Source organism: Nipponia nippon, unplaced genomic scaffold (assembly GCF_047370975.1).
Source record: "Nipponia nippon isolate SJK-2023a ecotype South Korea unplaced genomic scaffold, ASM4737097v1 scaffold_11, whole genome shotgun sequence".
NCBI lineage: Eukaryota > Metazoa > Chordata > Aves > Pelecaniformes > Threskiornithidae > Nipponia > Nipponia nippon.
The window spans coordinates 10,585,491-10,598,325 of NW_028262302.1; the positions used below are offsets into that span (position 1 = coordinate 10,585,491).

The 12,835-nt window shown below is 35.1% G+C and overlaps 1 long non-coding RNA gene across 1 annotated transcript in view; it reads right to left on the reverse strand.

Moving 5' to 3' along the window:
* Positions 1-12,409, reverse strand: part of LOC148056819 (uncharacterized) — a 29,051-nt gene extending 16,642 nt beyond the window's left edge. The window contains exon 1 of the long non-coding RNA XR_015702211.1: positions 12,231-12,409. This is a non-coding gene — a long non-coding RNA (uncharacterized LOC148056819). The remainder of the gene's footprint in view (positions 1-12,230) is intronic.
* Positions 12,410-12,835: the final 426 nt, after the last annotated feature.

Genomic DNA, 12,835 nt, shown 5'->3' on the forward strand with positions numbered 1-12,835 from the left:
AACAAAGTGGAACTCCGAAAGGACAGAATGACCACTTGCACTTAATTCACAATAACACTTGTCACTTATCACATTCTTCTATTATCTGAGTGCTGAATCAGAGCAATACTAATATTCAGAGCACAAATTTACTGTTGACAGAAATCACTGCCAGGAGGCAATGCCATATAAATTGACATCTCAGTATTCTTAATATTAAGGAAAATTTCTTCCTTCTTGCTCTTGGCTTAGTGAATAGGGCAAATCATTTGCAGAAGTTTTATGCCATTAATAATTTATATTAGCTATGCGCATCCTACCATAATTGCTAGCTAGTCAATATCTTCTCTTTCCTCCATCCCTCCACAAACTCTTCTCCATTCTGGAGAGAACTAAACAGAAGAGAATTGTTTGCTTCTTCCCGGGTGTCTGTTGTACCATCCAAATCACAATCTATCCTGCTGGAATACAAGGATCCTTCCACCTATAGGTCCTGATTTGGTTGTGTTTTTAGAGGGATTAAGTACCAAATATGTTGACTAGGGAGAACAAGAATCTAGCTATTGAATGCAAATTTAAGAATTCATAATTACTTAAAAACAGAACAAAACCAAACCAAACCAAACCAAACAACAACAACGTTTTGTTTTTGGAGTTTTATGTTACCTGATCTGGACAAAATGATACCTAAAAAAGGTGTTAAACAACCTTTATCTTTCTCTTTTAAGATATGAAATCAAACTCCTTACAGATTTATTATACTTTTGTTTAGTTTTGTCCTTAAATGCAGATTAAACAAGTCATGTGTGCTTCTAGGAAAATTTTTATAATTAATGAAAAACACATTAGCAGAGGTTCTGATTTTTACCTACTGCATGTGGTAAAAATATGAAGCAAAAGAAAATAAAGGGAAAGTGTTTTGGAGATTTCAGATATATAAAATAATTTTGCACAATCATTTTTGGCTTCTGAAACAGAGTGTGTAGTAAATGGTTGAATAGGAAGATCTTGTTATAAAAAATAACTAATAGACATCTATGGAAAAGAGCAGATAGTTGTTATCCAGTATGTTGAAAACACTCTAGGATGATGTGGCTGCTTAATACAGTTTTATAATCTAAATCTGTACTTCTTAAGTGTGTCTCACTAGTTCATAGGAGGTTCATTCACAATGCTTGTATAACTCTAGCACAAATAATAAAAGTGAAATGCAAAATTCTTAAATTAACAAGAATATATCAAATGTGTTGAACAAGGATGATCACACAGGATATTATGAATAATAAATGAATAATTGTATTTCTAAATGAGCTGTTTCTCTCCACTGTTTTGAAGCAAGAGAGAAAATCAAGAAAATGAAGCCATTAATCCTGTATATCAAATCATTTAACAAAGCAGTTAACTTTGGCCTTCAAAAGTCCTTCGATGTTGGTTTCATCAGTCTATTGGGAAGGCTCTACCTTTTTCTTTTGTATTTTATAGAGTACAACAGGCACCTAACTCTGAGCAGAGAGTGTTTCTTGTCACGAGTGCAAATCAAAAATGAATTATAATAACCAACAGATGAGTTTGAACAAATAAGACTGATTTGCTAAGATGCTAGAAAAATCATAATTCTTATAACTGTTACAAGAAAACAATCATCATGCCAGATTAATCTGTGTTAAGGAGGAAAAATATTGATGTTTGCCAAATGGGAAAAATACTCACATCAGGAAAGAAAAACGTTTTCAACCTGGAACTGGATTTTAGTGAAAAAAAAATAGGTTAAGCACAATTAAATAGTTGGCATTGTTGTTTTAACTAAAATCAGCAGATCTGGACAAAGTATACTTGAAAAGAATCATATTTACTATTGCAATATGAAGGTTTGTGCTTTTTTGTTTGTTTTGAATAAGGTATGTTTTAAATTGCACAACAGCAGAAATTTCTCCTGAACAATCCATCAGTGCCTCTTGACATCAGCACTTTGGAGATACACTTCAAAGGGATTGTAAAATTGAAACAGTTAAAAAAAAGCATTCTGTCACACATGCGTTGCTGAGATTGGTTAGAATTTACTTGTTTATTATTTTCCCTTTGTGCAATATGATACATTTTGTACATGTGGACTCTTTTATTTTTAAATTGTGTTAGTCTGAACGAAATGAAATTGTCTCCTGTCCACACTGACATACTCAAAACCAAGAAAATGTTACAAACAGGTCTTAAGAGAGAAAAATTAAAAACTGAAAGACCTACAACAATCACTCATTTCTGAGTATACTGAATTGATTGGTTTCCTTGCTGTTCTGGCATCCTCAGAGCTTCTGCTAAAATAAGTACTGGTGAGAAGAACTTATCTCATAAGCTCTAGTAGAGGTAAACATGAAAACTACCACGAAAATATTCTCAGAGCAAAACTGAAGTATTTCAGTATTTGATTCAAGGTAGTAAAGGGATACAAAGGATGGAAGTTCCTATTCATCATACACTTATAAAGGTATCAATCATCATTCCACTGAGACTCATGAGGTGAAATTTCAAGACTAAGAAACACACAAACACAGGTTCAAAAAACCATTTCCCCTCTCCAATAATCTATGTTCAGAATCCAAAGAGCATGCCTGCAAACATACTTCATATTTTTCTAGACCGACATGTCCATTTGTGTTTCCCTCTACTGCAGTTAAAATGAAATATTATCTTATATTGAATTATGGCTAGGAAAGTCTAGTGAAATATTCTGGCAGCTATATGCTTTCTAGAAAGGTGCAAAAGTTACTCCTATGGATGCTATGGAACAAGAAAACAAGACAGATCCTGTGATCTCCATGAAGTGACAGCAAATTTCATAGAATTCACATCCTTGGTCTCTTTGGGACCAAGTATTGATCCTTGGTGAACGCATACTCTGTATCCTTTTCAAATGCATGTTTTGTCTCTCATACAGTAACACAGAAACCAGAAGAGTATTCTACCTTCTAAATCCATGCAAATCACATTTTTCTTATTTAAATAATACCTATTAATATCACCTTTTAAACTGGATATATAGGGATACTTAAAATAGGAGTAAGATATGAACTTAACTTATACCAAATTTCAGGGGTTTTCTGATGCTCAGATTCAAGTTTCCTCTGGACACTTCCATCCCCAGTGGGAGGCCTAGATATATTGCATTATTTCACTCTCTTAAATATTCCCTTCATTCCTCCTCCTCCATGTTTTACTGATGGTGAAAATCAGGCACTGGATGGTTGACTACTGTGGAGCGTCCTGACAGATCTCTGGTCTCTATGAGTGCAGGACCAGTGCCTCAGGGCATACCACAAAAAACACTTGAATATAGTCTCATGTCCTCTGAATTATCTTGCCTATAGTTCTAGCATTCCCAGCTTAGGTCCACTCCCTTAGCAGCAGTTAATGTCAGACCAGCTTCCCCACAGCTGTGCAGGAGTATAAATTTTGACACAGTTGTCCCATGTACATGCCAAGCTTTTATAACAGCAAAGCAGTTCAGGAGATCTTGAACTTGATAAACCCTCATCAATCCATGATTCTTCTGTTTAAATTTTGAAAGGTTGAAATACCTACCCAATACAAACAGCAAGTAAGATAAATCATTTCCAAGGACAAATGGGAAATACTGTAAGATATTGGAGGTATTTGACTTCTGGAATTTGTAGATCTTCTGTTACAAATTCAGGAACGACCATAATTTAGCCTAGAGTTTTATTGAAACTTCTGCCCAGAGCCCAGATTCATCAAGAAGATTACTGAGGTTTTTCTAATCTTTGAATGAAAGGTAGGTCCAGACTGGAATGAATTTGGGGACGATTTGTGGTTCCATGTCAAAATCAGGTCAGAGTCAACTGTTCTGTCTAGATTTTGCTTTTTAATTTTTGAATTTGACTGATCTTGAAACTTAGAAAGGGGACCTAGACAAAGAAATGAACACTTCCTTGTGAAATGTTTTTAAGAAAGCTAACCCAATCTCACAGACTTCTGCTTTCAGCTTAAATCAAGAAAGGGTGTAATCTTTTACAAAAATTATCCAAATTTCCCACTAACAACTGTGTATCTCTGATGGTTCATTTTAGTTTATTGCAAGTGAAATTTGTTTATCTTCTCTCATTCCAGCTCTGCTTTACTTAATTGTGCCAAAAATTATTTAACACTACAGGCTAAGATATACTTTGTTTACTGCCCTGAAGTGATAAAGTTGGATTGTGTAAGTATCAAACACAAATGCCGTGTCCAGAGAGAAAACAGTTTCAAGGCTTCTTGTGAACAAAATCTTAGACGAGCTTGCAGTCAGGGAGCTGGTCTCAGTACTGTGGTTTAGTCACTAACTTCGTTCTAGTTATGTTTCTGTGTTCTACCAACAGAAAATAACCCTTGCACCATGATTTAAGGCTCTTTACTTCTTCAAGTACACTGAATTCAAAGATCCCAGCCCTTTGTAGCTTCCCATGCTCACACAGACTCCCTGACCTCACCCTCCTTGGATAGGATCTTTGGAGCCAAATACAGCAGCTGGTTAATCCAAGTTTTAAATGAAGCTCACTGAAAACATTTGCAGCAGTAAACTAGTCAGGTTTGATCAATGAGAGCCTTTTCCTGCAAACTTTTAAGTACTCTGGACAAGTGCTACGAATATTTCTGGCTATGGGTATGGTTTCACTTAGGAATTTGGAAGGGGTGGGGTAGGCTCAGATGGGTAAAGTGGGGCGTGATGAAAGTTTTCCATGGAGAAAAGAATTAAAGGTTCAGTAACAGAAAGATAGGGAGCTGAAAACTTAATGTCAGAATTATTTCTTAAGGGAATCTCTTTGGGAATGCACTTAATTTATTATTTCAGAAAATTCTCCATCTTCTGAGAGGAATACAAACACACTCAAAGACAGTTCTGAGGTTTTATGCCTAAGAAATTTCCTCCTTGCCTCCAAGGCATTCAGTTGTCTTGTTTACTTTGCAATGTCTGGAAGACAATAACAAACACTTTTCTTGATTAGGGCTTGGTGAAGGTTTCAGGGGCCATAATTGGTTCACAGCTGTTAAGGCTTTTCTTATCACTGCAGGGAACAGCTGATTATTCTCTTCAGTGTCTGAGTAGTACATCACTTCACACACATATATATAAGGCTGTGGGGTTTTGTTCTGTTTATTTTATTATTATTTTTGCTTCAATTTATTTCCCTCTTTAACTAGTCACAGAATCATGTATAATCTTCCCAAACAGTAAAAGTTCACATTCATTCTGATACATCACATCATTAAGAAAGTTGTTTCTCAGACTGAGTCCCAGTTTCTGGATGATTGTTTTAAATTCTTAAAATTCTTTACCAGCTAATTCAAACTGGAATTTGTAAGAAAAAAAAACTGTCAGAAAATATTATCCAGCAGTTACTAGTTCTAATTACTGTATAAGGACAAAATAACCTGCAGGAAATTTAATTATTTCATCTGCAACTTCTGGGAGAATAAAACCACAACACAAACAGAAAAAAACTCCACCCCCCAAAAAAAATCAACACCTCCCCTCCTTCTGAATAACAGGAAGCAGTAAATATCTGAGGTCTAGATTTTCTGCTACGTGGGCTATACAGATACACATGATAGGACACTATTTCTAAGTTCCTGTCCACTTATTTATCTTATTTTAGTGCCACTGGCCCAGGCTAGTTACTGTCTACTCTGTTCATCTTAGACTACTGTGTCTTTACACCTTCTTTGCTTCCCCATTAGTGCAAGATTGCCAGCAGAGGTCTGCATAACCTCTCATGTAGTTGATGGAAGTCATCAGAAACTTTTCCATTAGGAATTCAGATGGGATTTTCCTCATCTAACATCAGACACCCACAAAAGAACCCTAGGTGCTTCAGAACAGTCTACTTTACATGTCTTAGGGACCTTCTTCAGACAAATTTCATCCTACAAATGTCTGTTTTCATTGACATAATTCATTTACCCACAAGCAGATATTACAAATGTCTGTCACTAGTTGCCTATATAGAGGCAATTGAATCAAATGACTAACTCAGAGGTTACACCACAGATGTCAAGTTCTGTTGATCTCTCCTGAAGTGACTACTAAAAACAGCTTAAAAAGTGTGGAAGTGAAGTTTGTGACAGTTAAAAGGGTCCTACACATTTCACTGATACTGTCTAAGTAACAGGAAGTGTTTTGGTTCAGTCTGGTTTTAATTTAGCTTGAAATCATAGGTCAGTAATTGTTTTAACTGACAAGGCTCAGCCATTCTTTCTTTTAAAATGTCCTCTAAATATCCAAAGCATGAACAGACTATCTTATTTCTAATTCATAATTAAGTTTTCAAACTGATTTGGGAAATAAGTTGGTTCATGTTTTGTTCATTTTCTTCCTCTCCCTTCAGGTCCAACAACATGATTTAATAGGGAGTTATGCTCACAATGTGACAAGTATTGAAGGTCTGCCAATATAAAAATAAAAGACACACTGTGATGGCTGAGTTGATAATGGTGCCTTGTTTCCATTTTTGCTGTGTGTGGTGATGGTTCTGGCTAAACCCTAGGAAAGGCTCAAAGAACATTTAAACAACCTCTAAAGTTATTAAAATGTGAAGCATGCAGATCTGCTGACATACTTGTTTCTGTATTGCTAAACTCAAACACGACTTTTTCTTTAAGAACAGTTTAGGAAGCCTGAGGTATACAGCTTTTACTCAGCTGTTTTAAATGTTTGACACTCTATTGTGGGATCAGTAGCTATGTATTCACAAAGATGTTTATCTATTTCACTTGAGTATTAAAAATTCATACACTGAATGTGCATATGTAAAATGAGTAAAAAATCTGTTTTGGAAAATTGATTTATAAATTTGAAATTGAAACACTATATTTGCTTGGAACATTTTTTTCCTTATTCTTAAGGAATATTCAGGAATTTAAATGGGTTTGCCTTGGGTTTACTTTATAGCTGGCCTAAATGTATTACTTTTAAAAGTAAAGTAATGCATCACAGCCTCAATCCACATAAAACTTATGTGGATTGCTGAATTCTTTAAAATGACTGATACTGCACTATGGGACTCACTTTTAGGTACTGTGTCTTTGTACGTACTGCAGAACAGAAACTTGAGAATGTGTAATAAAAGACTATCTATACTGTAGGAAGTATCTATACTGTAGGAAGTATCTATGCTTCTTACATATTTTCTTTATCTGCTCAAATAACAATAATGGAAAGGTATTGTCATAAAGACATCTTTCTCCATGACTATGGCGGCTTATTTTGCATTCAAGGACAGATATATCTCTGATGGAGATTCACAACACTGAATGCTTTCTTATACGTTTTCATTATTACCCGTCTTGATTACTGTACATTCTCAGTGATTCTTCTTGTTTCCTAAGCTTCCTAACAAGAAGATTCTTAATAGCATTACAGTTTTTTAATGGTTTTCATTGCAGTCACAAGAAGGACTACCCTGAAACAAGAAGGACTACACTCAGACAGGGTGAATTTTGTGCAGAAATCTGAGATTAGGTGCCTACAGGTCAGTGTCTACATGTGAGTGAAGTGACAGACCTGCCTCTGTGGTTAACAAAGAGCTAGCTGATATATTCAGTGCAGCCTAACAGACTTTTTTTGCTGAACATACTGTAGGTGTCTGTTTTAGGATAAGCTGAATGGCTGCCTAAGCTGTTTTGACTTTATTCATTAGGTCTTGGTTAACTAGCATGGCAGCAGAGATTTTAGTTTACATGTAGATACCTATGTGACTTAACCTGAACCTACTAGTGAGAAATAAGTTCACTGACTTGTTTCATTTCCAGACAAAATAAATTCTTCATACATGGTGGAATAGGTTCTAGAAGCACTGCAATTAAGCAAGGAAAACTTATGTTTTCATATCAATGGAAATAACTCATATGTTTGCTTTTTCAGGTGACATATATTTTCCTGTTCACATAAAAACATTGAAGGAGCACAGCAATAGTTCCCTGGATTCATTGACTAAGCTTCTTTCAGTCAGTTTATGTTCTGTATGCATAACTTAGTTCAATAATTGTAAATTCCATGCGCTATTTATAGTAATGATTAATAATGATTAAGTATTTAATGCTTTGGGTTTACAATACCCAGAAGCACGCTTTGTGGTTTTTACCAATAAGAAGTCACCATAAATGTTTAAATTATAGCTTAAATCATCTATAAGATTACAAATTACCATTTTCCTGAAGTCACAGTGAAAATGATTTGCCCAAGTAATGTAGCAGGTCAGATTAGAGGAACATAGTAGCTTTTACCTCCTTCACAGTCTTATGGAATTTAGATAGGATCCTAACAAGTGTTACACAGGTCTTTGAGAGAAGAGTGAAAAGATATTAATAAAATCTGATTACTTCTCTGGATAGTGAGACATCTCTGCAGAAGTTGTTCATCTGCCTACAAATATCAAGTTAATAGGATGTATAACTGACATGCATCAGATGGTATGAGACATAAAAAGAGTCCTGAATAATGGAAGAAAGGTTAACTTGGTTACTCGAAGTTGAGAGAGTTGCTGGTGTGAAGTCAACACTATCTAAAAGGAGTTGAAGAAATTGTGGGAGAAGTTTAATGAATTACTTTTCTATCTATGTGTGTTAAGAAAAATAGTTCTCTGAAGCTGCTGAGGTAAACTGTCCATAGTTAAGATACTTTTATATACGATTTGTGATTTTTTTGAGATTATTGAATGTGAATGTCATGAAGGGTCTTGAACTGAAAGCCTTTGAAGTCAGAGTCAGGTAGCTTTATTTTTTTTATGACCACAGTATAAACAGTATGCACTTCCTCTACGCTGTCTCTCAAGGTATCTCACTCTCAACTCAAAAAAAGATTCAAAAGAAAGTTTGTGACATATCATTGAAGGTAGCACTTACTATCCTAATGCATAAGCAGGCAGCAGGAAGGACATTTTGATGTGAAGGCAATGGGTAGACTTCTTTTTTTCCTAGGACCTATTCGGATACCTTCTAAACGGTAATAAATTGTATCAGTGTTTTCTAAGCAATTGCACAAATGAGTAGAGTAAGAAGGTGACCACTGCTATCTGTCAGAAGATAAGTCTGTTCAAAAAAGGGGAGTTGTAGCCTGAAGTCTCCAAGAGGGAGAGGCATGAAACCTCTTGGGATTTGTATTTTAGATTAAGGGTTTGAGAAGACCTCTTAGAAACTTAATTGTGTGGAAACAACAAATCCCTCCACTCCAAGCCCATCCGCACTGTTTTAATGCTTATCCTGTATTCCACAAGTGGATGAGTTTAAGAGAGTTCTGTTATCTCTTATATCACTCAAGTACTATTAGGATTATCAATCCAGTATGAAGTGTTGGGTAGCTAAATTTGTCATATGTGGCCTCCAAAGTCCAACTGACAGAGACACTAAATGGTCTCAATAGAGTCTGTTAGTCATGGAAAAATTATTTTGGTGTTTGAATGTGGGAGAATCAAAGGGTTTGGTGTTGTTCAGTTTGCCTTTTTTTATTCTATCTGTGCCTGACTGCTTGCATAGCTATTTGCTGGTCATACAACAACAATTACTTTACAACTGTTGGGAGGAAATAATTAGACTTTTTCAGAGAAAGGACAGAATTAGGCAGTTGTGTATAACAAACTGGTCTGGAGGGGAAAAACATCTATCAGGGGGTACTGTTAGGCTTTCTTGGAGTATCAATGTTTCCCATAGTCTTTTATTAAAATCATTACTTGTTGTGAGACAAACTATTGCTGTTAGCCAAAAGGTACTGGTTTTGTATGGGTAGCACAATAAATAGTGTTTAAAAGTTTATCAAGAACAGTGCATGCTATAATAAAAATGATTTATAGTCAGTAGCATATTCAGAACATAGAAAAGTGTTGAAATGCCAAGATGTGATTTTGTCAAACAACATAAAAGGCAGCTTTTCTTCTGATGAATTATGTGCCTGTTGTTGAAACCACTTTTTTCCTTCTCTTGTACAAACATAATCAGTATCAACTGAAATTACTTACAATAATATTCAGCTCAATTATATTTTGCATGTAATCAGTTCAAAACTCTTTGTAGGTGCACAGAGATGTGGAAATCAGCAACAGATCACAAAGGAAAAGAGAGGTTAACTTTACTGAATAAAAGTTGGGAAGAATACAGTGCTGGGAATGATGTCAGTGCCAGGCAGACAAGATCTGAATAGAAACTAAAGAGAGATTTCCATAAAACCAGAGTCTTCAAAGATCTCAATGAACCAAGTCTACAGCTATCTCCATTTTTTCTTGAAACTAGTGCTTAGCAGCACTAGCAGAAACAGTGGTAACCAAAACATAGAGGGGAAAAAAAGATAAAAACATGGAGATAAGAAATTTCCAGCGTTCAGCCTTTGGATCTGGAACTTCCTGTACTAGATGAAGAACCTGCATTTACTCTCTTTAAGACACATATAAAGATATATTGTTTTGTATTACAATCAAGTCTATCACTTTCACCTCCCATGAAAGTTTAGAAAATCAAGAGTCACTGAAAATTAAGAAGAAAGTGTTCAGTTCTGATATTTCTGTCTGATAAACCAGGTAAGCAGTAAACTTAAGTGCATTCAGTCAGAGTTTCCTGCGTCCTATAAGAACTGTAGATATATCTAGCCTGTCTAGGTGTCATAAGAATGGAAGGAGATGTACTGGTGGAAAAGAGTGAGGTAAAAATTATGAAGTAGTATATTACCTTCTGTTACTTTACAGTATAGAAGAGAATGGAGTGAAAATCACCATAATAACAGAGCATAAAGATAACCAAAGATCCCAAACTCTGGGAAGCTCTGAACTTGTTATAAGTGCTTGGGTCAATCTCTGAGTCTGGGATGAAATGGGAAATATTAAGGAACAGGTCTGATTGCACAGGCTTACCCTCATCCCTACTGAAATCATAGCCTTAGTTTCTGTCTCAGAAGAGTGTGTTCTTATCACTTAGACAAAAAGAAAAGGATTAAAAATAGGTATTGAGACAAAAAGCAAAATAAAATACGATTCATATATAATTTTACAGAAGTGGGGCACATGAAAGCTCAATCAGCTACTCTTTTTAGAAAACACGATTGCTGAGCTTCCTGCACACAATAGTAACTCCCTAGATAGTTCTCTAGTTTGTACAGTAATTGCAAATTGTGCAAGATGCATTCACAAGTAACTAGACATAATTGCCAGCATTAGTGACTACAGAAAATACATATATTTTGACCCAGATTTTGAAAATTTCATGATAAACAGAATTTCAGCATAGTTGAGGCATTTTTAGATCAATGTCGGGGGGGGGGGGGGCTTTTTTGTTTATGAATGCTTTGATGCTCGACTGAGCTTTTCCCACTATGCTGACTCTCCTGCAGAAAAGAACATAATTTAATTAAATTGATTGAACTTTTTCCTGATGAATATCTCTAAAATGATTATCACCTTATTTAATATGCACCTTTATTCCAGCATACTCACTATCTAGTTTTTTCTTCTTGAACTGTAAGATTGCTAAAACAGTAGCAAATGTCTGAATAGTCATTTCTACTGCAGCTGAATCTTCCTTGGAGAGAGATTAGACCAGTCAATTAGAAGTCAGAGCTTCTGCTTTCATTTTATACTGTGCAATTACAGACAATCTGTCAGTGGTACTTGTTTTTTGTCCTTTGGTAAAATACTTCAAGGTCCAGGTGCTAGACTTACTCATACAAGTTTCAACTTCTTGACAGTCTTTGAAGTTCTTACATGAACTTGAATATTTATTTATCCTCTTTGTAACTCATCTCCACTAATTTGTTTAGATACTGCAGACATGAGATCATCTAAGACACAGCTTCTGAGATTACTATGCCTGTAAAATGGTGTACTTACTTTTTCCCTCCTTCATATATTGCTTGCCTTAATTCTAAATACACATTAAGAACCTGTCATTTATTTTAATGTATGAATAACCTAGTTTTCAAATACTTGTGAAACCTTATGTAGTTTGATAACCATAAAATGAAAAACAATAATTAATAACTGCAAAACTCCAAGTATTCTAAAACCACACAATGCAAAGTCTTAAATATTAATAAATAGCTATTTAATTAGCCCAAATAACCATTATTTTTTAATGTGTTTTCTACATTTAATTATAAAGCTCATTTTTCTAATTTGTTTATAAACTATTCACTTCATTGGATCATCTGGAACAGATGGTTAAGGTCACATGTGACCATCCTATACTGCTATGCAAACACAACAATAAGGATATTATCCTACCTCTGTATCTCCACAGGTGTATGGAAGGGCTTCTTGGATTAACCTTAATTTTATTTCCCAATTAATTTATGCATAAATATCAGCTCTAGAATCAGTTTGAGAATAATAATTAAAAACAAAAAAAAATAAAACATGGAAACAAATAAGCTGCTTCTTCTTTCTCTTTAGTATTTCATTACTTACATTACTTTCATCTGATGGCAGCACCTGATCTGTTTTTGGACTTTGCTGTCTTTGTAGTTAAATTCAAGATGCATTGGTTGTTAAGGATTAACCACGGTGAGTTCCGGTACTGGAAACTTATTCATTATTCATTACAGACACTTTTTCAGCACCAGTCTGAAGAAAAGGAAGAGATAAAGGCGTGAAAATCTGGTAAAAGTTTCTGTCAAGAAGAGAAAAACTCATACCTCCACTATCAATAGACTGGTTCGCAGGAACCATAGGGAACCGTAGGCCTCACTATTTGCTGATGGGGATATTATGGACAAAAAAAAAAAAAAAGTCTAGTTAGAGAAGCAGTGTGAAGAAAAACATGATAGTTACAGACATTTTATGTGACATTGCACAGTTACAAATGATTATTTCACAAGCTAAAAAGCACT